Raw genomic sequence first — 24,103 nt, 5'->3', positions numbered from 1 at the left:
AGAAACAGTCTTAGAAAAGACTCCTGTGCCCAGATATATTTGGTCCGTGTGGAGCTCCTGTCCTCTTCAGGTCATACTAACTCCTTCTTCTTTCATATGATTCCCTGCACTCTGCCCAAGGTTTGGTTGAGTCTCAGCATCTGCTTTGATAAAGTCTATCTGCTAGATAGTCTTTCAGAAGCTCTCTATGGTAGGCTACTGTCTTGTTTCTTGTTTTTGCCTACTTCCAAAATACATACGATTAGCCTTTTCAAGTGAGGATTGATCATCTTACCCTGTGTCCGCTTTCTTGTTTATGTTCTTTACGTGTATAGATTTCATTATGTTTATCATATCTTATAGGTCTATATAAGTGAATATATACCATGTGAGTCTTTCTCCTTCTGGGATACCCCACTCAGAATGATCTTTTCTAGGTCCCACCATTTGCCTTCAAATTTCATGATTTCCTTGATTTGTTTTTAATTGCTGACTAGTATTTCATTGTGTAAAAGTACCACAATTTCTGTATCCATTCCTCCTTTGATGGACATCTGGGTTGTTTTCGGGTTATGACTATTACAAATAAAGCTGCTACAAACATGGTTGAGCAGATGTCCTTGTTGTGTACTTGAGCATCTTTTGGGTATATGCCCAGGAGTGGTATAGCTGGATCTTGCGGAAGCGCTATTCCTAATTGTCTGAGAAAGCTCCAGAGTGGTTGTACAAGTATACATTTCCACCAGCAGTGGAGGAGGGTTCCCCTTTCTCCACAACCTCTCCAGCATGTGTTGTCAGTTGAGTTTTTGATCATAGTCATTCTGGTGGGTGTCAGGTGAAATCTCAGGGTCATCTTGATTTGCATCCTCTTGATGGCTAAGGATGTTGAGCAATTTTTAAGTGTTTCTCTGTCATTTTATATTCCTCTACATAAAATTCTCTGTTTAGCTCCGTGCGCCTTTTTAATTATATTACTTGATTTGTGGCTTTTTAACTTTTTTGGTTCTTTATATATTCTGGATATTAGCCCTCTGTCAGTATAGGTTTGGTGAAGATCCTTTCCCAGTCGGTAGGCTGTTGTTTTGTTCTGATGACGGTATCTTTTGCTTTACAAAAGCTTTTAAGTTTCATTAGGTCCTATTTATTGATTATTGCTCTTAGAGCCTGTGCTGTTTGTGTTATGTTCACGAAGTTGTCTCCTGTATCATTGAGTTCAAGGATCTTCCTCACTTTTTCTTCTAACTGACTAAGTGTGTCTGGTTTTATGTTGAGATCTTTGATCCACTTGGACTTTAGTTTTGTGTAGAGTGATAAATATGGATCTATTTTCATTTTTCTGCATGTAGACATCCAGTTGGATCAGCACCATTTGTTGAAGATGCTGTCTTTTTTTCCATTGAATGGTTTTGACTTCTTTGTAAAAAATCAAGTATCCAAAGGTGTGTGGATTTATTTCTTGGTCTTCTCTTCTGTTGCATTGATCCACTATTCATTTTCTATTGCAATATCATGGAGTTTTTATTACTATTGCTCTGTAGATAGCTAGAGATCAGGGATGTAGATGTCTCCAGATGATCTGTTGTACAGGATTGTTTTGGAAAAAAATGGGTTTTTTTATTTTCCCATGTGAAGCTGAGAATTTTTCTTTTAAAATCTATAAAAATTATGTTGGTTGTTTTGATGGGAATTGCATTGAATCTGCAGATTGCTTTTGGCAGAATGGCCATTTTCACTATGTTAATCCTACTGATCCATGAGCACGGGGTTTCTTCAGAGACTTGAAGTTTTTTTCAAACAGGTCTTTCAATTGTTTTATCAAGTATCAAGGTGCTTTATGTTATTAGTGGCTATTGTGAAGGGTATTGTTTCCCTGATTCCTTTCTTGGCCCGTTTGTCTTTGTTATACAGGAGGGCTTCGGGTTTGTTTGTTTGTTTGTTTGTTTGTTTTTGTTTTTTTGTTTTTTGAGTTGATTTTGTATCCAGCCACTTTGCTCAAGGTATTTATCAGCTGAAGGAGTTCTCTAGTTGAATTTTTGGAGTCACACATGTATCCTTTGACTTCTTCCTTTCTGATTTGTATCCCCTTGATCTCCTTTAGTTGTCTTATTGCTCTAGCTAGCACTTCAAGTACTATGTTGGATAGATATGGAGAGAGTGGGCAGCCTTGACTTGTCCCTGATTTCAGTGGGATTGATTTAAGTTTCTCTCCATTGAGTTTGATGTTGGCTATAGGCTTGCTGTATATTGCCTTTAGATATATATGTTTAGATATGTGCCTTGTATCCCTGATCTCCCTAAGACTTTAAACATGAATGTGTGTTGGATTTTGTCAAATGCTTTTTTGGCACTTAAGGAGATGATCATGTGGTTTTTCTCCTTCAGTTTGTTTATATAATGGATTACATTGATGGATTTCCATATATTGAACCACCCTTGCATGTGTGGGATAAAGCCTGCTTGGCCATGGTGGATGATAACTTTTGTGTGTTCTTTGATTTGATTTGTCAGTATTTTATTGAGTATTTTTGCATTAATGTTCATAAGAGAGATAGGTCTGAAGTTCTCTTCTTTTGGGTCTTTGGTTTAGGTATCAGGGTGACTTTGGCTTTATAGAATGAGTTTGGTAAGGTTCCTTCAGTTTCTATTTTGTGGAATAATTTGAAGAGAATTGGAATTGTCTCTTCTCTGAAGGTCTGGTAGAATTCTGCACTGAAACCATTTGGCCCTGGACTTTTTTTTTTTTTTTTTTTTTTTTTTTTTTGGAAGAAAGACTTTTGATGACTTCTTTTATTTCCTTGGCAGATACAGAACTATTCAATCTTTCTAGCTGATTTTGATATAATTTTGGTAAGGGGAATCTATCAATAAAATTGTCCATTTCATGTAGATTTTTAAATTGTGTGGCATATAGGCTTTTACAGTAAGACCAAATGATCATTTGGATTTCCTCAGTGTCTGTTGTTATGTCCCCCTTTTCATTTCTGATTTTCCTGATTTGACAATTTCTTTCTGCCTTTTAGTTAGTTTGGCAGAGGGTTTGTCTATCCTACTGATTTTCTAAAAGAACCAGCTCTTGGTTTCATTGATTCTTTGAATTGTTTTATTTCCTTCTAATTCACTGATTTCTGCTCTGAGCTTTACTATTTCCAGCCAACTACTCCTCTTAGGTGTGTCTGCTCCTTTTTTCTCTAGGGTTTTCTGGTGAACTTTTTTGCGATGTTTCAAATTTCTTTTTGAAGTTACTTATTTGTGTGGATTTTTCTCTTAGCACTACTTTCAATTTGTCCCATAAGTTTAGTTATGTTGTGCCTTCATTTTCATTGAATTCTAGGAAGTCTTTAATTTCTTTGTTTCTTCCCTAACCCAGCTATTATTGAGTAGTAAGCTGTTCAGTTTCCATATATATGAAGGTTTTTGCTATTTCTGTTGTTGGTGAGGTCCAGCTTTAAACCATAGTGGTCAGAAAGGATACAAGGGATTATTTCAATCTTCTTTTACTTGCTGAGGCTTGCTTTGTGACCAACTATATGGTCTATTTTGCAGAAGGTTCCATAGGTGTTGAAAGAAGATACACTCTTTTGAATTTGGGTGAAAAGTTCTGTGGATTTCTATTAGGTCCATTTGATTTAGGGCCTCTGTAAGTACCCTTATTTCCCTGTTTAGCTTCTGTCTGGATGATCTGTCCTTTGGTGAGTGTAGAGTGTTGAAGTCCACACTCAATACTATTAAGGATCAATGTGTGATTTCAGCTTTAATAATGTTTCATTTACAAATGTAGGTGGTCTTGTATTTGGGGCATAGATGTTTAAAATTGTGATGTCTTCCTGGTGTAATTTTGCTTGAAGGAGAATGATGTGCCCCTCCTCATCTTTTTTTTTTTTTTTTTTTTTTTTTTTTTTTTTTTTTTTGGTTAACTTTGGTTGAAAGTCTATTTTATTAGAGATTAGTATACCTACCCCAGCTTGTCTTCTGGGTCCATTTGCTTAAAAAGCATTTTTTTCCAGCCCTTTTCTCTGAGTTAGTGCTTATCTTTGTGGCAGAGGTGTGTTTCTTGGATGCAGCAGAATGTTGGATCCCGTTTACACAACCATTCTGTTAGTCTGTGTCTTTTTATTGGATAGTTGAGTCCATTGATGTTGATAGCTAACAGTGACCCATGAGCGTTAGTTCCTTTTATGTGGAATTAGTGGTCTTACTGTGATTCATTGCTTGTTTTCTTTTAATTTTGTTGGGAAATTATCTATAGCCTATGTTTTCTTGGATATAGTTGTTTTTGTTGGATTGGTGTTTTCCTTCTAGCATTTTCTGTAGGGCTGGTTTGCTCTGTAGATATTGCTTTAATTTAGTTTTGTCATGCAATATTTTATTTTCTCCATCTATGTTAATTGAAAGCTTTGCTTGGTATAATAGTTTGAGTTGGCATCTGTGGTCCCTTATGGTCTGCATGACATCTTCCCATGCCCTTCTGGCTTTCATAGTTTCTGATGAGTTTATGATGGTGTGATTCTGATAAGTCTACCTTTATATGTTACTTGGCCTTTTTCCCTTGCTGCTTTTAATATCTTTTCTTTGTTCTGTAGATTTAGTGTTTTGACTATGATGTGATGTGAGGAGTTTCTTTTCTGGTCTAGTCTATTTGGTGTTCTGTAGGCCTCCTATATGCTTATGGACATTCCTTTCTTTAAATTGGGAAAATTTTCTTCTATGATTTTTTTGAAAAGTTTTACTGGGCCTTGGAACCTGGAATCTTCTTTTCATCAATTCCTGTTATTCTTAGGCTTCACCTTTTCATGGCATCCTTGATTTCTTGGATGTTTTCTGTTTGGGATTTTTCTGATTTTACTTTTTCTTTGAGAGAAGTATCAATTTCTGTGAGTGTATCTTCAGTACCAGAGGTTATCTCTTCCATCTCTTGTATTCTATTGGTGATGCTTACCTTTGTGGTTCTTGATCTTTTCTCTGTTTTTTTTTGTTTGTTTGTTTGTTTGTTTGTTTGTTTCTAAATCCGTTTTCATGCCTTGCACCATTTCCTTCATCTGTTTGAATGTGGATTCCTGTTTCTCTATGATGGTCTCTAATTTTTTGTTCTTTTCCTCTCTATATGCCACTAATTGTGCTTCTACTTGTGCCTCTATTTGCTTGGCTATATTTGTTTGTGTTTCTTTGATGGCTTTGCTCATTTCCTCTTTAGCTGCCTCTATTTGTGTGGCTATTTCTCTGAGACATTTGTTTGTTTCCTCTTATGAGCCTCTAATAACTGTATAAGCATAGCTTTAAAATCATTTTCCTGTGTTTCCGATGAATTGAAATATCCATTGATTTTGGGGGTTGCCGGTGAAGCCATGATGTCCTGGTTTTTGTTGGATATTTTTTACTCCAACCTTTGGCCATTTGCTTATTTGTAACCTTCACTGTTCGTTCCTGGATTCTGCATTTCAGACTGGAACCATCTTTCACTGGTGTCTGGAGAATTCTTCAGGAAAATGAGAGAGGTCCAGTGGTTTTGTCATATGCATTGGTGTTTCAGCTGTACCTGTGGGAGGAAAGTCTGCAGGCGCAGAAAGACAAATGCAAGCAAGTGTGTGCATGGAAATGTGCCTGAAGGGCAGGGTGCTAGAAAATGTAGAAGCCTTGAGTGTGAGGGATGGGTGCCTTGCAGGCACCAAAGGGGTTGCAAGTGCTGAAGGTGTTCCCAGGTGCTGGTGATCACGGGCACAATTTGTTTGTGCAAATTCTCTGAATACCTCAGTGGCTTTTAGGCTACTGGTGTTCAGCTCTGACTGAGCTCCAGGCTTTTTTGCCTTAACTCCACTGGTGGACCCACAGAGATATGAGCTTCAATGTCCAAAAAATCCCTCTGTTTCCCACAGTGGGTATGTGGTTGGGAGGGATCAGATGTCTGGCTGCTAGTTTAGAAGGACCCTGGATCTGGGCCTCTGCAGGCACTTGAGGTAGCACTCACTCTCTAGCAGGTCAAATTGGAAAGCACAGGTGTTATCCCTGTTCTCTACTCTCAGGTTTGGACCTGCTGAGTCAAATGTGGGAGGATGAGCTCAGTCAGCTCAGTGGTATTATTACCCTCCAAATTAGTGAGTCCAGCTGCAGCCTTGAAACTGGGAGGCCAGTACAGGTGCCTGCTGGAAAGTCCTGAGGGCCCCAACAGTGGTCCACAGAAATAGGTGGCCCAGAGCCTGGTGTACCTGGGTGGTTTGGCGGGTCTGGAGACTTTGGTGGCTGTACAGCCTGCTGACCGCCGCTGAGGGGTTAGGTGGCCTGTTCAGTCACTGGCTGGGAGGCCCTGTGGAGTCTGTACAGCTGCTCGCAGACCCAGGACCCAGGAGGATGGTACCGTAGATCTGGGACTCGGAAGGCTGGAATAGCTGGCAGCCTCAGCTGAGGAGCTCGGAGCCCCACTGTTGCTGTCTCAGTCCCCAGGCTGTGAGTTCTGTGCTAAGAGTCTCTGGAGTCTCTAAGAGTCTCTGTGGGCATGCTCCGCTGAGGAGGAGGGAAGGCCGAAAAAGGGAAGTGCATGTGGTTCGAATGTTCTCCACTCTCAGTCCCCAGAGTAGTCCTCAGGTGGCCTGAATCTAAAGGTCTCTGCTCATGTGATGTCCCCTCTCATTCAGGAAGCCTCACTGTTGATTTTATGGCTTCAGTTGCCCCTCCATTCACCAATTTCTGAGTTTCAGATCCTCAGCCTCTCGGATATGGTGTGTTCTGGATCCTCCCAATATCTTCTATTTCAACATGTTACATATGATTAAAATAAATTAACTCATTTTGAGAAAATGATAAACAATTGAAAGTTATTTTTTTTCTGATCAGTTGTTGGTCCGTTTCATTGGTCATTCATTTTATTTTTAAATGAGAAAAAGAAATTTGACTTTACTCACAGTGACATGCACATAACCTGATCTAATAAACCACAAGTCTAATGTGGCTTATTTTCATTAGACTTTTAAGGCTCTATTACCGTCAAACTAAACTGGAAATGAATTGACAACACCATGCTAAATTCACAGAAAGTAAATCATGGGCTCCTAAAATATATGGACCCAACCGACTTGGGAACAGGGGCTATGTCTGACATTTTTGAATTATGTAAAGATTTATTGAAATTATTCAGTTTTTCTGAGCAAATGGCTTGTGTGATTCATGTTCATCTTGACATGTTCATCTCATGATAGAGAGTTTCATAAACAGGCCACTTCTGAAGCTTAAGAGGGCCAGAGAGGTGGTGGTACTTATGTGTAATCAAGACATTTGGGAAGCAGAGGCACCGGGATCAGGGCAGGCCAGCTTGAACTGCACGCGTATGGAGATCTTGTCCCAACAACAATATGAACCAGAAGCTTAGAGGTGACATCAATCATACTGTAAACGTAAAGTTCACTAGTGAATCTTGTACATTAAGTTTATGTTAATTTCACTTAAACTCTATCATTATGTGTGTCTTCATTAATTTTTTAAACTGAAAAAGTTTTGTTCACTTACCATAAGGAATGTAGCTCACATTGCCAGATTCTTGGCATTTTCTCGTCATTGTTCAGCCAATTTTCTGGTGAATCTCAGCTGTGACTCATAAGTATGAAGCGTGCACACATGGATCTACTGGTTTTTCATTTGTAGAATTACTACTTATCCATTACCATTTGAATGCCATAAAAAATTTTGTGGCAAATATTGTGACCTGTGTTTCTTTTGTGTATGAAACTGTTTCATACTAGCAGCACAAAAGTTGCTAGTTTATAAAACTAGCAACTATGCAGTTAAAATTAGAGAACTGGAGAATCTATTTTGATTCGTCTTTTCTGTTATATTCAGTACACCAACTCATATTTTCATTATAACTAATACAAATTTTTAAAAGGTAAATATCATATGATAGAACCTTGTTAATAATTTCCCTCACTCTCTCTTCTTCTATCCTTCATTAATTCTTTCCCCTTTCTGAGTATCTGGAAGCATGAAGGAAGGAAATACTTTATACTAATTTCCATTACACTGCCTGTATATAAGCTTACATGATCACTTATAAGTTATGATTTAGGATGTTATAACTCAGATTGAAGGTTTACCACTCTTCTTGTGTTAGCTAAATATGTTCTCTTAATAACTGACAATTTTAAGTGGAATTTTGAGAGATAACCTCATTCACATCTCTTTAAACAGAGGAGCATCTATGATACAACCATATTCAAAAATCAGTTTCCTAATTAGTAAAAAACAAAGTCATTGGCTAAAGAAATAAAGAAAAATGTGATATACCCAGGTATCACTTTTTTGTGTGCTTATAAGCTTTTATTCTGACATTTAAGTTTTACTGCTGCTTATTAACTATCCTGGTAAATTGATATATGTGCTTAGACAAATATAGCTATGTCACAATAAAGTGAAATTTTCAAAGAATTTGTATTAATAACCATAATTTTTGATGAAAGGCCTTTAAGTAAAAATGCTTAAGTATCATGTCATTTTTCATTATTAATTAAGAGTATGTTTCAAAGTATTTTAACTCTATGTCTAGAAGTTACAAGTAAGACATGCAAGTTTCATTCAAGTTTTGTTGATGAGGTGTATTTAATTTTCATTCATTTGTTAATGTACAAGGTAAATATTGTAGAAATCAGAAAATTAGGCAAATGCTTACATTGCTTATATAAGAAAATACAATTTTTTTTCAATGAGTTTCACCAGGGAAAGCAGCTACCTGTAAATACTACAATATTTATTTATTTATTTATACCAAATGAGAGTAATTTTTTTATAAGCAACTGAAAAATTGACTGCTCTATTTAATTTCATAATATTTCTCCTTGTCACTGAAGCATGTGTTCCACATTAAGGGGCAGTTATTAATTTTGAAAAATTTCATACATGTGTTTTAGTCATTACCATCATATTGTCTGTCAGCTCATACTGTTTTCCCATACATTGGCCTTCTCTTCTTTGGGTCAGTAATGTACATCATTTCTACAATGCAAAATTTAAATATAAAATATCTTAAAATTTCACTTTCATATCAAATACCAAGTGATATGGTTAATATAGTGAGCCTTTATAGCATCCTTCCATTCATAGTAGGAAGGTAAGGGTCACTTTAAAATAGTTGGCCCTTTAATTAGTGACATTTTTACTATCAGTTCATCACAAAGGAAAACAAATATCTGAAGCTGGACACTGATTTCACGTAGTCTCTGGTTTTAGGAAGGACTACTTGCTGAAGAGTTGGATAATTACTGGGAATGTCAGTTCAGAGATGAGAGAGGGCCTTGCTTGGTAGCTGGCAAGCAAATAAGGAAGACATATAAACACACCAGGAACCTGCCCGAGCTTAGGAGTGAACACATCCATTTTACTCAAAAGCCTCCAAATAAAAGTCTATCTTGACCACATTTTGATTCCAGGCTTGAACTTCATAAAAACAGAGAAACAAGTCAGTTCCACCTGGATTTTAGATTCACCCAACTGTGACAGAGTGAATAGATATTGATTGAAACTGTGAAATTTGTGATAAGCTGTTATGCAGCCAGAGTTAACCAGTTCTCATTGGAAAAAGTACATAATGTCTTCAAGTCTTTTTGAAGGAAGGCTGTGTGATTCACTTAAAACATAAGACCTTAAATATTTTAATGTCTTGATTTATCTAATAGAAAATATTAAAACATGAGCTATCTCTTTCTTATAATTATTTGCCATATATAAGATGTCATTGTCTCACTGCCAATATATAACTCAAGATAGCACAGAATTTTTTCAATTTGAAATTTAATTGTATTAATTGTATCATCCTGTAAGATTGAACGTAGTGTTGGTGACAGTTTTAAATAGTCAAGTCATTTATAAGACCCAAATAAGCAAACATCTTTTCATGTAAAGCAAAGTGTAGAAAACATTAGAAATTTCTTGTTTAATTTGACAATACTTGATGCTCTAAGCCTATGAATATACAAATTATACTTGATATAGCAAAAGTTAGGGATTCAGCTTTCTCTTTTTTTTCAGCATAAAAATACAAATACTTTGGAAAACGTAAAGGTTACTTATGTCATAGCAAAAAAAATTTGAGGGATTCATGTTAATATTTATATTGAAGCATTTATTAGTGTATTTTCTATTGTGATTCACAAATCATCACATTATGCTATTATTTCTTACATTCCTTTTATGTGTAAAGATTGTACATGTAATAGTGAAAATTATAAATGGTCATGCAGATACAAGAAAAACTGCAATGCAGTTTTAAAGAAATCTCTATTATGGTCATGATGAAGGTCTGTTCGGATTTGTCAAGTTTGCAGATTTCTCACACAATAACTACTCAAAATGCAAAACAATTTTTAGCATTTCTTAACTGTATAAAGTAAGGGGTTTCCCTATGACTTTTTCAAATACACTTATATGCCCAGGAGTGGTATAGGTTGATCTTGAGATGGCACTATTCCTAATTTTCTGACAAAGTGCCAGGTTGTTTTCCAAAGTGGTAGTACAAGTTTACATTCCCACCAGCAATGGAGGAGGGTTCCCCTTTCTCCACAACCTCTCCAGAATGCATCATCCCTTGAGTTTTTGATCTTAGCCATTCTGATAGGTGTGAGGTAGAATTTCAGGGTCGTTTTGATTTGCATTTCTCAGACGACTAAGGATGTTGAACATTTCTTTAAGTGTTTCTCTGTCATTCGATATTATTCTATTGAGAAATATCTGTTTAGGTCTGTGCCCCATTTTTTTTTAACTGGATTACTTGGTTTGTTGGTTTTTAACTTCTTGGGTTCTTTATCTTGTCTGGATAATAGCCCTCTAACAGATGTAAGATTGGTGACTGAGGAATGGATACAGAAATTGTAGTACATTTACAGAATGGAATAGTATGCAGCAATTAAAAAAGAAAAAAGGAAATCATGAAATTTGTAGGCAAATAGATGGAACTAGAAAAGATCACTCTGAATGTGGTAACACAGAAGCAGAAAGACAAACATGGTATACACTCACTTATAACTGGACATTAGACATGTAATACAGAATAAACATACAAAAATCTATAGCCTTAAAGAAGCTAAAAACAAGGAGGACTCTAGGGTAGATTCTTAATCCTCATCCAAAAGGACAAACAGTATAGACATCAGAATTTAGAGAAGACAGGGAACAAGACAACAATCTACCGCAGAGGGTCTCTGAAAGACTCTACCCAGCAGGTTATAGAAGCAGATGCTGAGACTCATAACCAAACTTTGGACAGAGTGCAGGGAATCTTACAAAAGACTGTGGAGATAGAAATACCTGAAGGGGACAGGAGCTCCACAAGGAGACCAACATAGGCAAAAAGTCTGGGCATATGGGGTCTGAATCAACCAAGGACTGACGTGGAAATTTCTAGACTCAGTTTGGTCATGTGATGTTTTTCTGTATGCTGGGCATGTAATGTTTTCCTCTTTCATTCGAGGGGAGTGACTTTGACCAGCTGAGAACATCCGTGGGTGGACTTTGCAGAGAGGACATATATAGAGGTCCAGGCTGACTGAGACATCACTTTTTTGGATCAACATCACTGTGCTGATCTTCATGTTTCAACACTTTATTTTGCAAAGAGAAATGTTCAAGAGAGTGTTTCTAGGAATCCAATTGCTTCCTGTTGGCCTTTGGACTGGAATGCTAGTATCTTGACAACTAAGTCTGATAATCCCCTAAGGACCCATCAACCCTGATTAGCAGGAAGTAGATCAAAGAGGTCTACAGCCCTTTTCCCTATTAATCTCCTAACTAAGGTAGTGGGAAGGGAGGTAAAGGTGCATAAAAACCCTAAACAAAGTAGGTTTATTGAAAGAGCTAAGTCTAAAAAGGACCATGCAAGGAAAGAACCTAGACCCCTGCTCAGATGTAGCCCATGGGCAACTCAGTCTCCATGGGGTATCCTAGTAAGTAGATCAGAGAAAGTCTCTGGAATGAACTTGGTTGCCTGCTCATTGATAACTTTACTAGGCCACAGAGAAAGAGGATCCAGACAGTCCTGATGATACCTGATAGGCTAGGGTCAGATACTAGGGGAGGAGGACTTCCTCTACTCACTAACTGGGGGAAGGGCATGGGGGAAGGAGGGAGGTAGGATGGTGGTACTGTGAGGAGATGAGGGAGGGGCTACAGCCAAGATTCAAAGTTAATAAATTGTAATACATAATAATGACAAAAAAAATGAATTGTTTTTGAGATTTTTTTTAAATTTTATTTTATATGCAAAGGTGCTTCTCCCGAATGGTATTTGTCCACATATGCATAGCTTTTGCCTTGGAAGTCAGAATAGACTGTTGGATCCCAATGAAGGGACGTTACAGACAGTTCTGAGCCACTATAATTGTGCTGGGAATTGAATCTTGATCCTCCAGAATAGAAGCCAGTTCTTTTAGCTGCTGAACCTCCCGTCCAGATTCCCCCTAATATTTCTTTGTTTTGGGTCTCTCCTTCTTCCTAAATCACTCATACTACTGCTTCTACAACCATGCCTTTAGGTTATACAATATACTCTGTGTAGAAGTAAAGTCATGCCATACTTGTCCTCAAAGATTTAATTATTTCACTTAACACATTAATCTTTAAATGCATCTGATTTCCTGAAAATGATATAATTTTATGTTTCTTTATGTCTGAATAAAGTACATACACAGTTTATCTTTAATGGGCACCCAGGCTGATGCCATAATATAGGACACATTATCCATGATTAATCATTGCATTTTTTGACAGACAGACAGACAGACAGATACACACACACATTCACACTCCACACACCCTAGCAAATGGAATAACATATACTAATCTTTTGTAAATCCATGAATTCAGTAGTTTTCAATCACCTCAGAAATTTATAGTACATCTTTAACTGTAACTAACCACTTTTGATTCAATTTTATACACTGCAACAGGATTCATATTTTAAAAATATAGTAATTAAGTATTTGAGAAATTCAAACAATGTATTTTGATAATACATCTCTCCCCCAACTCCTCCTAGTAGTTTTACAGTTAGAGATGGAACTTTGAAACTATCTTTCCTACCATAGGTTGGGATTCTGCATTGTGTTAATATGCAAGGTTTCTCCATTATGTTCTTATATGCCTATGCCTGATTGTATTTGAAAAGCACTGTTTCTTTAAAGACAGTCACAACTCCAGATCTTATAGTCTTACAGTCTTATACTCCTGCATAGATCTCTGAGCCTGGAAGAGAAGGGGTCAGACATCTCATTTTAGGCTAAGCTTTTCAAAGTCTTTTATTCTCTGCACATTGAGCATTTGTCTCTGTTACCTGCCATATACGGAAATAAGAACTTCCTTTAATAAGGTTTGACAGAGGTACTGACCTGTAGTTACACTAGTAAGTCATTATGAGTTCTTTTGTGCTGTCACCTTAAGCTCACACCATTGACTCTACTTGTTTGTAATAGGTACACATATTAGTAGCACAAATCAGAATCTTTTATGCTCCTACACATTACTTATTTCTGAATTATATAAAAAAGAAGTAAAAATAAACTGATTTTTAAAATAATAAAAAAACATGATTACTGAGAATGGTCAGTATGAACAATAAATGTAAATCAAGATAAAATCTGTGGTATATATGCAAGATTAGAGTCTCACAACAGTGTGATGCAGCCATGATCATTCAGGCCTTTATAGCCATTGAAGCAGGACAGTCTCCCCAAGCATGGTTGGATACCATAAAAAGCTAAAATGTTATGCTCAGGATGCGAGGCTAAGCACTGCACTCAGGGTCAGCCGCTTTCGACCCAGAGAAGAGCATGTCTGATTGCATGTGGGTTGATGCCCCAGGTCCCGCCTCTGGGAAAAAGGTATCAGTCGGGTCTGATACTCTTTGGGTGATGACACCTAAATGAACATCGGTACAAAGTCCCAATTTATTTCTAAGATCAGAGATCAGACCTCTACTCTTGCCTGATGCGTCTAAAACAAAAAGGGGGAACTGTAGAGAGCTGCGGAATGCTATGCCTTAAAGATGGAGCTGGTTTCCGCCTTCCACCTTCCCGATGGTGAGTGCTCTCTGTCACAAACAACTCCACATTTGGCTAAGGCTGAGGATCTGGCTTGCTTCCGTGTATGTGGACCTATCTGCATTGCCCACGTGGCACGCCTGGGTTGGCTACCCAGAGGCTATTTAAGCTGTGGGCTGGCTTTCCCCAGGGTCCGAGGATTGTTCAAGGTTCCTGAATAAACTGCATTGAAAAAAAAAAAATCTAAGGATAGGGTCTGTTTCAGTATCTGAAACTTGAAGGGTTTCTACAGAAAAAAAAATCACAAAAATACCCTTTATACTTTATACTCCACACTGGCATACTATTCTTTGAGCTACTTTGCAAATTCTGAATAATTTCTGTTACTTTCTTCCAAGTTGTGCTCCACATTGTATTCACTTTGTTGCAAAATTAATGATTATAATTCCTCACTGAGAATTTATTATGTTTGCAAATCTGAACAGTAAAATTGTTTACTTTTAAGACCTGTCAATAAAGCTAAAGCACTGAGATGCAATATTATCTTTACCTGATAGGTCAATTCACTAACAGCTTTTTGAAAAATTGAATTCAGTATATTATTTATTTGTCTTGTTTGCTGTGACAAAATGTGTAAAATAAGCAACAACATAAGGCACTCCGTCATGACAAATGGAGTAATGACAGGAGTCTGAGGCACTGTTTTCATTGCATCCACAGTCAAGAAGCAGAGCAAGATTAATGCTCATATTTAGCTTCCTTTCCTCTTTTTATTCAGTCAGAAACTCCATACTGAAGAATGATGCTACCTAGAGATAAGGAATATATATATTCCTTAATGAATATATAAGGAGTATATATATATATATATATATTCCTTATCTCTAATCTCTAGGTAGTATATATATATATATACATATATATTCCTTATCTCTAGGTAGTATATATATATATATACATATATATTCCTTATCTCTAGGTAGTATATATATATATATATATATATACATATATATTCCTTATCTCTAGGTAGTATATATATATACATATATATTCCTTATCTCTAGGTAGTATATATATACACATATATATTCCTTATCTCTAGGTAGTATATATATATATACATATATATTCCTTATCTCTAGGTAGTATATATATACACATATATATTCCTTATCTCTAGGTAGTATATATATATATATACATATATATTCCTTATCTCTAGGTAGTATATATATATATACATATATATTCCTTATCTCTAGGTAGTATATATATACACATATATATTCCTTATCTCTAGGTAGTATATATATATATATACATATATATTCCTTATCTCTAGGTAGTATATATATATATATATATTCCCTGATATATATCATATTATCCCATGATTTCATGACTCCCTAATAATCACATTTCTCCCTTCAGATTACTAACAGCATACACTTATCCATGATTGTTTTCGGATACATAGACATGGAAGCAGCTTGTTAGGATGGTAGTATCACATTCAATCACAGACGTTTGTGGTCTTTTCTTTACTTTTTTACATTAAAACAATTATTCATTCTTCCTCTCACTTCAACTTACATGATCTAATAATGTTGTTGTTTTTGTATCTAAGCATGTTTGCTGATTAGAATTTTTTAAAAAATATTTCACCCATGTCTCAAATATTATGTGTATTTGTTCTGGATGAAGCAGAAGTAGAATGTGTTAGTCCCGAAAGCACATGTAGTATGTTAGATGGAATAGCAGCAACCCAAGATATGTTCATTTTTAGTTATTAACATTTGTTAATGTTATTTGTATTTCATGAAGGAAAGTTCGTTAAACTTCACAGGAGGAAAAAATAACATTCTCATGAATTCTCAGAAGAAAAAAAAACAGATAAATAAAAAACCACAATGAAATGAAGTCACAACAGAATTATTGTCAATGTGTAGTAGAATTTTGTAATGTATCTTGAAGTTCAGAAAGTAGAAAGTATGATTCCAGCCAACAGTATGTCATGTAAAAACACATACAGTTAAATAAATTCTGGTTAGAATTTATAAAGTCAAAGGAGGAGTAAAATAAGAGCTTTTCATGGGCAGCTCGTCCCTTGTGCAAGTTTCATGTCATCAGCAACATTCCTCTGGCTAATCTGGATGAGGATCCCAAGTAGTGTTTGATATTAACTACCACTGTGAAACAATCTGTCCCATATTCCAGTAACAGGAGATCTGAAAACGGAAAGTATGTGGATTTTAGCCCCATGCCCTTAGAACATATTTGCACTAGTGGCCAGCAAGCATGTGAGTAGTAAAGAGTACTAAGTCAAGCAAGGATTGGTAGTTCATGCCTTTACTCCTAAGCACTAGTGAAGCACAGACACTTCTCTGTGAGTTTGAGGCCAGTGTGGTTTACACAGTGATTTCTAGGGAAACCAGGGGTACATAGAGAAATTCTGTCTTAAAAAGCTAAGCAAAAGCATTTGAACCAAATTAATTTGTATTGTTATTTGTATATTACTAATAATATTCATTAATTCATTTAGTTAGCTTAATAATCTATTATTTTTTAATTTTATTTTCTATATTAATTTCAGTTTATTTACCTTGTATCCCAGCTGGAGACCCCTCTATCATTCCTTCCCAATCCCACCCTCTCTCCCTCATCTCCTCCCTGCTCCTCTCTAAGTCCACCAATAGGGGAGGTCCTCCCCACCTTCCATCTTACCCTAGCTTATCAGGTCTCATCAGAACTGGCTGCAATGACCTCCCCTGTGGCCTAGCAAGGCTGGTCATCCCTTGGGGGTGTGGGAGGTCAAAGAGCCAGCACTGAGCTCCTACACTTGCATTTACCGAGCAGGCCCTCAACTGAGAGTAGGGAACAGGGGGAGCCCCTGTGCTTTCCTATTTGACCTGCTAGGGAGTGTGCCCTCAAGAGCCTGCAGCGCCCCAGATCCAGGGTCCTTCTAAACTAGCAGCCAGTCATCGGATCCCTCCCACTCACGCACCCACTGTGGGTAACAGAGGGACAGTGTTCTCAACATTGAGGCCCTGTTCCGTGGGTCTAACAGTGGAGCTCAGGCAAATAACTCCTGTAGCTCAGACAGAGCTGAATACCAGTGGCCTGCAGGCCATTGAGGTATTCGGGGAATCTGCACAAGCCAATTGTGCCTGTGAAGACCTCAAGGGCCTGTAATCCCTTTGGTGCCTGCACAGTGTCCCTGCCCCGCACTTCAGGCATCAACAGTCTCTAATACCCTGTCAGTCAAGTCACACTTCCATGCACAGGCACATGCACACTCACATGCTCTGCAGCATTTGTCCTTCTGCGCAGGCGAATCTTTCTCCTTACATACAGCTGAATCACCAATGCACATGCTCAAACCACTGCACCTCTCTTACCTTCCTGAAGAATTCTTCAGACACCAGAGAAAGACTGTACCAATCTGAACTGAAGAATCCAGGAACAAATAGTGAAGGTTAAGCAAAGGATAAGCAAATGGCCAGCGGTAAGCGAAAGAACGCATCCAACAAAAACCAGGACATCATGGCATCACCAGCAACCCCAAAATTCAGTGGATACTCCAATTCATCAGAATAACAGAAAAATGATTTTAAAGCCATGCTTATCCAGTTATTAGAGGCGTATAAAGAGGAAACAAACAAATCTCTCAAAGAAATAGCCATACAAATAGAAGCAAATAAAGAGGAAATGAACAAAATTCTCAAAGAAACACAGGCCAATATAGCCAAACAAATAGAGGCACAAGTAATTTAACAATTTTAATATATATTTTTTAAATATATAAATATTAGTTTGTGGTAGTTAGCTAAATGCATATTAATCACTGAGTATGTTGTGGTTAATATGCTATAATTATTCTATTCACTTTATTAACTATATAAATTTCCTAGTTGTTTTAATTTGATGTCTTAAATTATTGATACATGTCTTAAGGGCTAAACCATACCATGCCATTTATAATCTTATAGCTCATAGGATTACAGGTAGTTAAATCATTTAATAGATGAATGATTCATGGTTGAACATTCCCATTCTATTTGATATTAAAATTCTCATTCTAAAACATATTTAAGGCATATGTTATCCCTTTCCAAATCTTATCCAATTAGTAGATCTATATTATAATACATATTAACTATTATTTTATATCAATTACTATATAAAATATGAAGTTTTTACTTTACATGTAAATTATAATCTGCTCATTTAACTCATGATATGCCAAAACTAAAACTTTTGGCAATCAGCCCTGTGAACAAAATATTTAGTTAATATTATATATATAGTTATATAGAGAGAGCCATAGAAATACAAAGGTAGTATTTAGATAGATTAGATAGATATATCAAAAGAAAGAAAGAAAGAAGAAACAAAGAAAGAAAGAAGGAAATAAAGACACAAGAAACAAAGACAGTAAATGATAGTATATAATACAAAGTATTTGGTGATTAAATATTTTCAATTCTGGGTGCTGTCTACATATGTATAATATATAATATATGCATATGTGTGTATTTGATCAAAGAAAATGAAATATCCAGCAACTATTGTTTAACTTCTCTATTATTTTTATAATGTGCTGATATTTGAAGTCTAAGAAAATTGCAATTTTAAACATGAAAATGAAGAAAATAACCATAATCAAGAACATCAGGTTCTGGTACTCACTCAGTGGAGACTACTGGAATGAAACATTCATTTTTCACATTTCTGCTTTATTGTGGACCTCAAAGTTCTCTTCATAGTGTAGTAGATCTTTGTAGAGAAGATTGAGAATTTTCCAGTCTAGTTCATTGTATTTTAATACAACAGAATTATTTATTTATATTTTAGTATAATATATTTTGATAAGCATCTCCCTTCATCAACTCCTCCCCACTTACCTACTAATCAAAATGTAATTTTGATTAACTTTCTCAGATAAAGAACAAAAATGTAAATCTAAACAAACAAGCAAAATAGGAAACCCAATAAGACAAAAATAAAATAAATAAAACAAAACTGAGCAAACAAACAAACAAAAAATCCAAAAGTGAACAAAAAGCAAACTAAAACACTTCAAGTCTTCTAATGTTAAGCAGCTACTCCTGGACATAAAGGAAACTGATTTCCATGTGCCTAGCAGTTAAAATGTGTTACAGAGCTAAGCAGATAATTCACAACAGAGGAAAACCAAGTGGCAGAGAAACACTTAAGGAAATGTTCAACATCCTTAATCATCAGGGAAATGCAAATCAAAACAACTCTGATATTCCATGATACAGCCATCACAATGGCTAAGATAAAAAACTCAAGTAACAACACATGGTGGAATGGATGTTTAATAAGGGGAACCCTCCTCTATTGCTGGTGGGATTGCAAACTTGTACAACCAGTTTGGAAATCATTCTGGAGCTTTCTCAAAAAAAATGAGAATAACACTTCCTCAAGACCCAGGTATAACACTCCTGGGCATTTTCCCAAATGATGCCCCACCATTCAACAAGGACATTTGATCAACTATGTTCACACATAGGTTCTTAATTGGGTTAGAATTTGGATCTTCTTCCCCTTCACAGTGCTGAGAATTTTATCTTGTTTGAACCTGTGTAGATCTTTTAAAATTATTATTATTATTTACAATTTATTCACTATGTATCCCTGTTGTAGCCCCCTCCTTCATCTCCTCTCTGTCACACTCTCCCTCCCTCTTCTTCTCCATCCCTCTCCCCAAGTCTACTGATATAAGAAGTCCTCCTTCCATAAGGTCTGACCCTAGCCTATCAGGTTCCCCCAGAACTGCCTGGATACTCTTCTTCTGTGGGCTGGATGGGTCACCCCACCAGGGGGCAGTGATATGTACAGACCTTGTGCATACTGTTACATTTTCAGTGAGTACAGATGTGTGTCTGTCCTGTTATATCTGGAAGTGGGTGTTTCTGTGGATCCATCCTTCACCTCAAGCTCTTAGAAGCTTCCTGCTTGTTCTTCAACATTGCTTCCTGAGGTCTAAAGTGAAGGGTTTAATGAAAAAAGACATCCCCTGTAGGGAGCGTGCCAAAGACTCCCACTATATGCAATTTGTTCAGATTTGGATCTCTGTGTTAATTGGCATCTAATATAAGAAGGGGCTTCTCTGGTGAGAGTTGAGTGATGCTGTAAGATTAATTTTTATTTGTTATCAGTGTGTGTGCATGTGTGAGTGTGCAGTGTGCATGTGTCTTCTGAAGGCATAAAGGCATTGATTTTCTTGATGCTGTAGTTCAAGGAGTTATCAGCCTCCTGACATGGATACTGAAAATCAAATTTCAGTTCTCTATACTCCTAAAGAAGCTAAACAACAAGGAAGACCATAGGGAAGATGGTCAATCCTCATTCACAAAGGCAAATGCAATAGACATCAAAAGCAGAAGACAGGGAATAGGACAGGAACTTACTGCAGAAGGCCTCTGAAAGACTCTACTGATGAAGGTATCAAAGCAGTGGCTGAGACTCATAGCCAAATTTGGGCAGAAGGCATGGAATTTTATGAAAGTAGATAGACCTGGAGGGGACAGGACCTCCAAAGAGACCAACAGAGCCAAAACAAACAAACAAAAAACAAAACAAAAACAAAAACAAAACAAGATAAAAAAAAAAAAAACCCTGTGACCTGGGGGCCCTGCAGAAACTGATACTACAACCAAGGACCATGCATGGAGAGGACCTAAATCCCCTGCTCTGCTGTAGCCCATAGACTCACTACCCAAGTGGGTTCCCTAGTAAGGGGAGCAGGGGCTTTCTCTGGCATGAACTCAGTGGCTGGCTCTGATCACCTCTCCCTGAGGAGTGCAGCCTTGCCAGGCCACAGAGGAAGATTATGCAGCCAGCCTTGATGAGACCTGATAGGCTAGGGTCAGATAGAAGGAGAGTAGGACCTTCCCTATCAGTGGAGTAGGGAAGAGGCATAGGGGTAGAAAAGGGAGAGAAGGTGGGATTGGGAAGAGACAAGGGAGGGGGCCACAGCTGGGATACAAAGTGAATAAATTTTAATAAATAATAATAATTAAAATAAAAACATTATTTTATTTGTTTTTAATAAGTAGGTGTTTTATCCTACTATTGTATGCTTTTTATCACTGATCTCTTTTAAAACATAAACATTGCACTCATTTGTAAGTGGATACAACACACAAACCAAGACTATCCATTTTAGTAAATTTAATGTACAATGCACTACGGAATGGTCGGTAAACACTCTCAGATATTATGGCACACAGTACTCTGGAAAATACAAGTGATGGGTAAAGCTTTCTGGAAACTTCTACTGTCTACTTGCTAGTGGCTTGGATATGATATCTGCAATCTGATTATATTTCTCTATTTGGTTAGTAGTGGTTTTAGAGGAAGAACCAGAATCTAAAGCCTGATGACAATGTCTCTGCATGAACTGCTTTGTTCCCTCCCAGTAGTTTGAGGATTTTCAGCAAGACACTCTTAGGACATTTTCCATTTATTGCATAGTCTTGTCTGTGGCAATCCTCAGTTTTTCCAGCCACTTCACCATTTAAGAATCTTAGTGATGTTTTGTTACTGCAATATGTTTACAGTTCTTTGTTGTTATAATAGATAGAATGGCATGGGGATCATAGGATATTTCCCATGGGCTGACATCAGGGGGTAATGAAATTTGAGTGTATTTTATGATTAAGAGGAATTTCTTTGGATTTAAGAATAATCTCCAAATGCGTAAATAGCAGTGATTAATCAAAGTCAGTTTCATTATTTTTCAAACTGTTTCTAATTCATTAAGCTCTTTAGATACTTTAATATTTTATAATCTTAGAGATGAAAAAGAATTATTATGTACATTTGTGATCATTAAATATTACACATAAATGACATTGAACATCACCAGGAAATACTTTCTTACTTCTTTCTGAATGAGGAGTCAAAGCCTGTGAAGTAATAAAACACGAATGAGATGTACAGGATACTTATTCTCAAAGCAGGGGGTGCTAATCTTGTAGAAATGCCCTGTTTCCTTGTCATTGTTATTGCTGCCACACAGAGTGACTGATGGGGAATTAACCATTTTTCATAATGGCCTCAAGCATTAGAGAGAATATTCTTCTATACAGCTTTTAAACTCTGACAAGGTCTTCTCAAAGTACAAACGAGTACAGAAATGCAAATGTTGCTATTTCCTTTTCCTTCCTTCAGAATCCCAAATAACCCTGTGTTTCTTTGATTACATTAACTACAATATAAAAAAAAAAAAACCTTCATTACAGGAGACAAAAATTCATTGATCCTTCTGATGGCATAACATTTCTAATCACAAAATTATGCTAATTGCACTGACATGTTCCATTAATATAGTCTTAATTATATGTTCCAAGTGGTGAGTGTATATAGCACAAATGTACCAATCTGACATTTGGTGGTTTTTAAGTAACTTCCCATAAATGCAGCAATGTTTATATAGCATTAGCTGTGTAGACAAATGTTCCCAGTAAAGAACCTGCTTCTGCCACTGACCCTTCTCTAAAATCTGATGCAGATTTCAATGATTGTGGACACTTTGGAGTGTCTCGGGGTCAGAGCCTGATTGCAATTTATTTTGAGTCTTTGTTAGCCCTTCTGATAGCTATTCTTTGCCTTTGTCTGACTTAACATGTTATGACTAACACATTAAACTATTTGAAGTGTACTATCTTACCAACTTTAATTTCCACCAAGCGAAAGGTTGAGAATTACAATACCATTTGAGACTTATATCTGAAAATTTACCAATTTACTTTAGCCCACCTAATTAATATTTTCACCAATGTATTTTAAAAGTGACTTGACTTATGACTTTGTTATGTTAGTATAAAGGCTTTATAAAACTTACCACAGTGGAATATAAAATTTAGGGTTAACTAAACCTGTGTTCCTTGGTCAAGATCACTCACATTTAAATTTAGAATGAACTATTATCTTCTTTGAGTGGATTGTGTTCTGTGTGCCTCTGAAACATAGTTTCCTGGGAATGATGATCTCATCTAAGAAGATACACAGATGGCAAGAAGGTATCAGCAACATGGCTCCCTGGCATTAATTCATCAGGTGGGTTTTAATGTTTTGAAATTTATGTTCAAGAGTCCCCTGAGCCCATAATTTTTGGTTTTGTCACTCCCCCTGTGGAGCTCCCGTCCTCTCCAGGTCTTTCTTTTTTTTTTTAATTTTATTTTTTTCTTATCAGTTACATTTTATTAACTCTATATCCCAGCTGTATCCTGCTCCCTCATTCCCTTCCAACCCCACCCTCCCTCCCTCATCTCCTCCCTGCCCCTTTCCAAGTCCCCTGATAGGGGGGACCTCCTCCCCATTCATCTGATCCTGTTTTATCAGGTATCTTCAGGACTGGCTGCAAAGCCCTCCTCTGTGGCCTAACAGGACTATCTCCCCTTCTTTCATAAGATTCCCTGCACTCCCCTAACTTTGGCTTTGAGTCTCAGTATCTGCTTTGATACCTTGCTGGGTAAAGTCTTTCAGAGGGCCTCTGTGGTAGGCTTCTGTCCTGTTGTCTTCTCCTGCTTCCAATGTCTGTCCCATTTGCCTTTCTGAATGAGGACTGAACATCTTACCCAATGTATTCCTTCTTGCTTAGCTTCTTTTTTCATGTTAATTCTTTTTATTATTTTTGAGTCATTTTTATTATTATCATTTATTACAGTTTGTTCAATTTGTATCCTGACTGTGGCCCCCTAGATTGTTTATCCTATATTATATCTCTAATATCCAATTATAAGTGAGTATAAACCATGTGTATATTTCTGCTTGTGGGATATCTCACTCAGGAATATTGAATGGCAGAGAAACATTTAAAGAAATTCTTAATATCCTTAGTCATCAGGGAAATGCAAATCAAAATGACCCTGAGATTTTACCTTACAACCATCAGAATGGCTAAGATCAAAACCTCGAGTGACAATACATGCTGGAGAGGAGGTAGAGAAAGGTGAACCCGCTTCCACTTTCTTCCTTTGGTCCAAAAATATTATTGGATTGTTAGATTTGTGGTGATTTTACATTTAAGACAGGAATGTAATCTCAATATTGTTTTTAGAAATGGTTATGCATGGCATTAG

This window comes from Meriones unguiculatus, chromosome 15, assembly GCF_030254825.1.
Source record: "Meriones unguiculatus strain TT.TT164.6M chromosome 15, Bangor_MerUng_6.1, whole genome shotgun sequence".
NCBI lineage: Eukaryota > Metazoa > Chordata > Mammalia > Rodentia > Muridae > Meriones > Meriones unguiculatus.
This window is presented reverse-complemented; position numbering follows the sequence as displayed.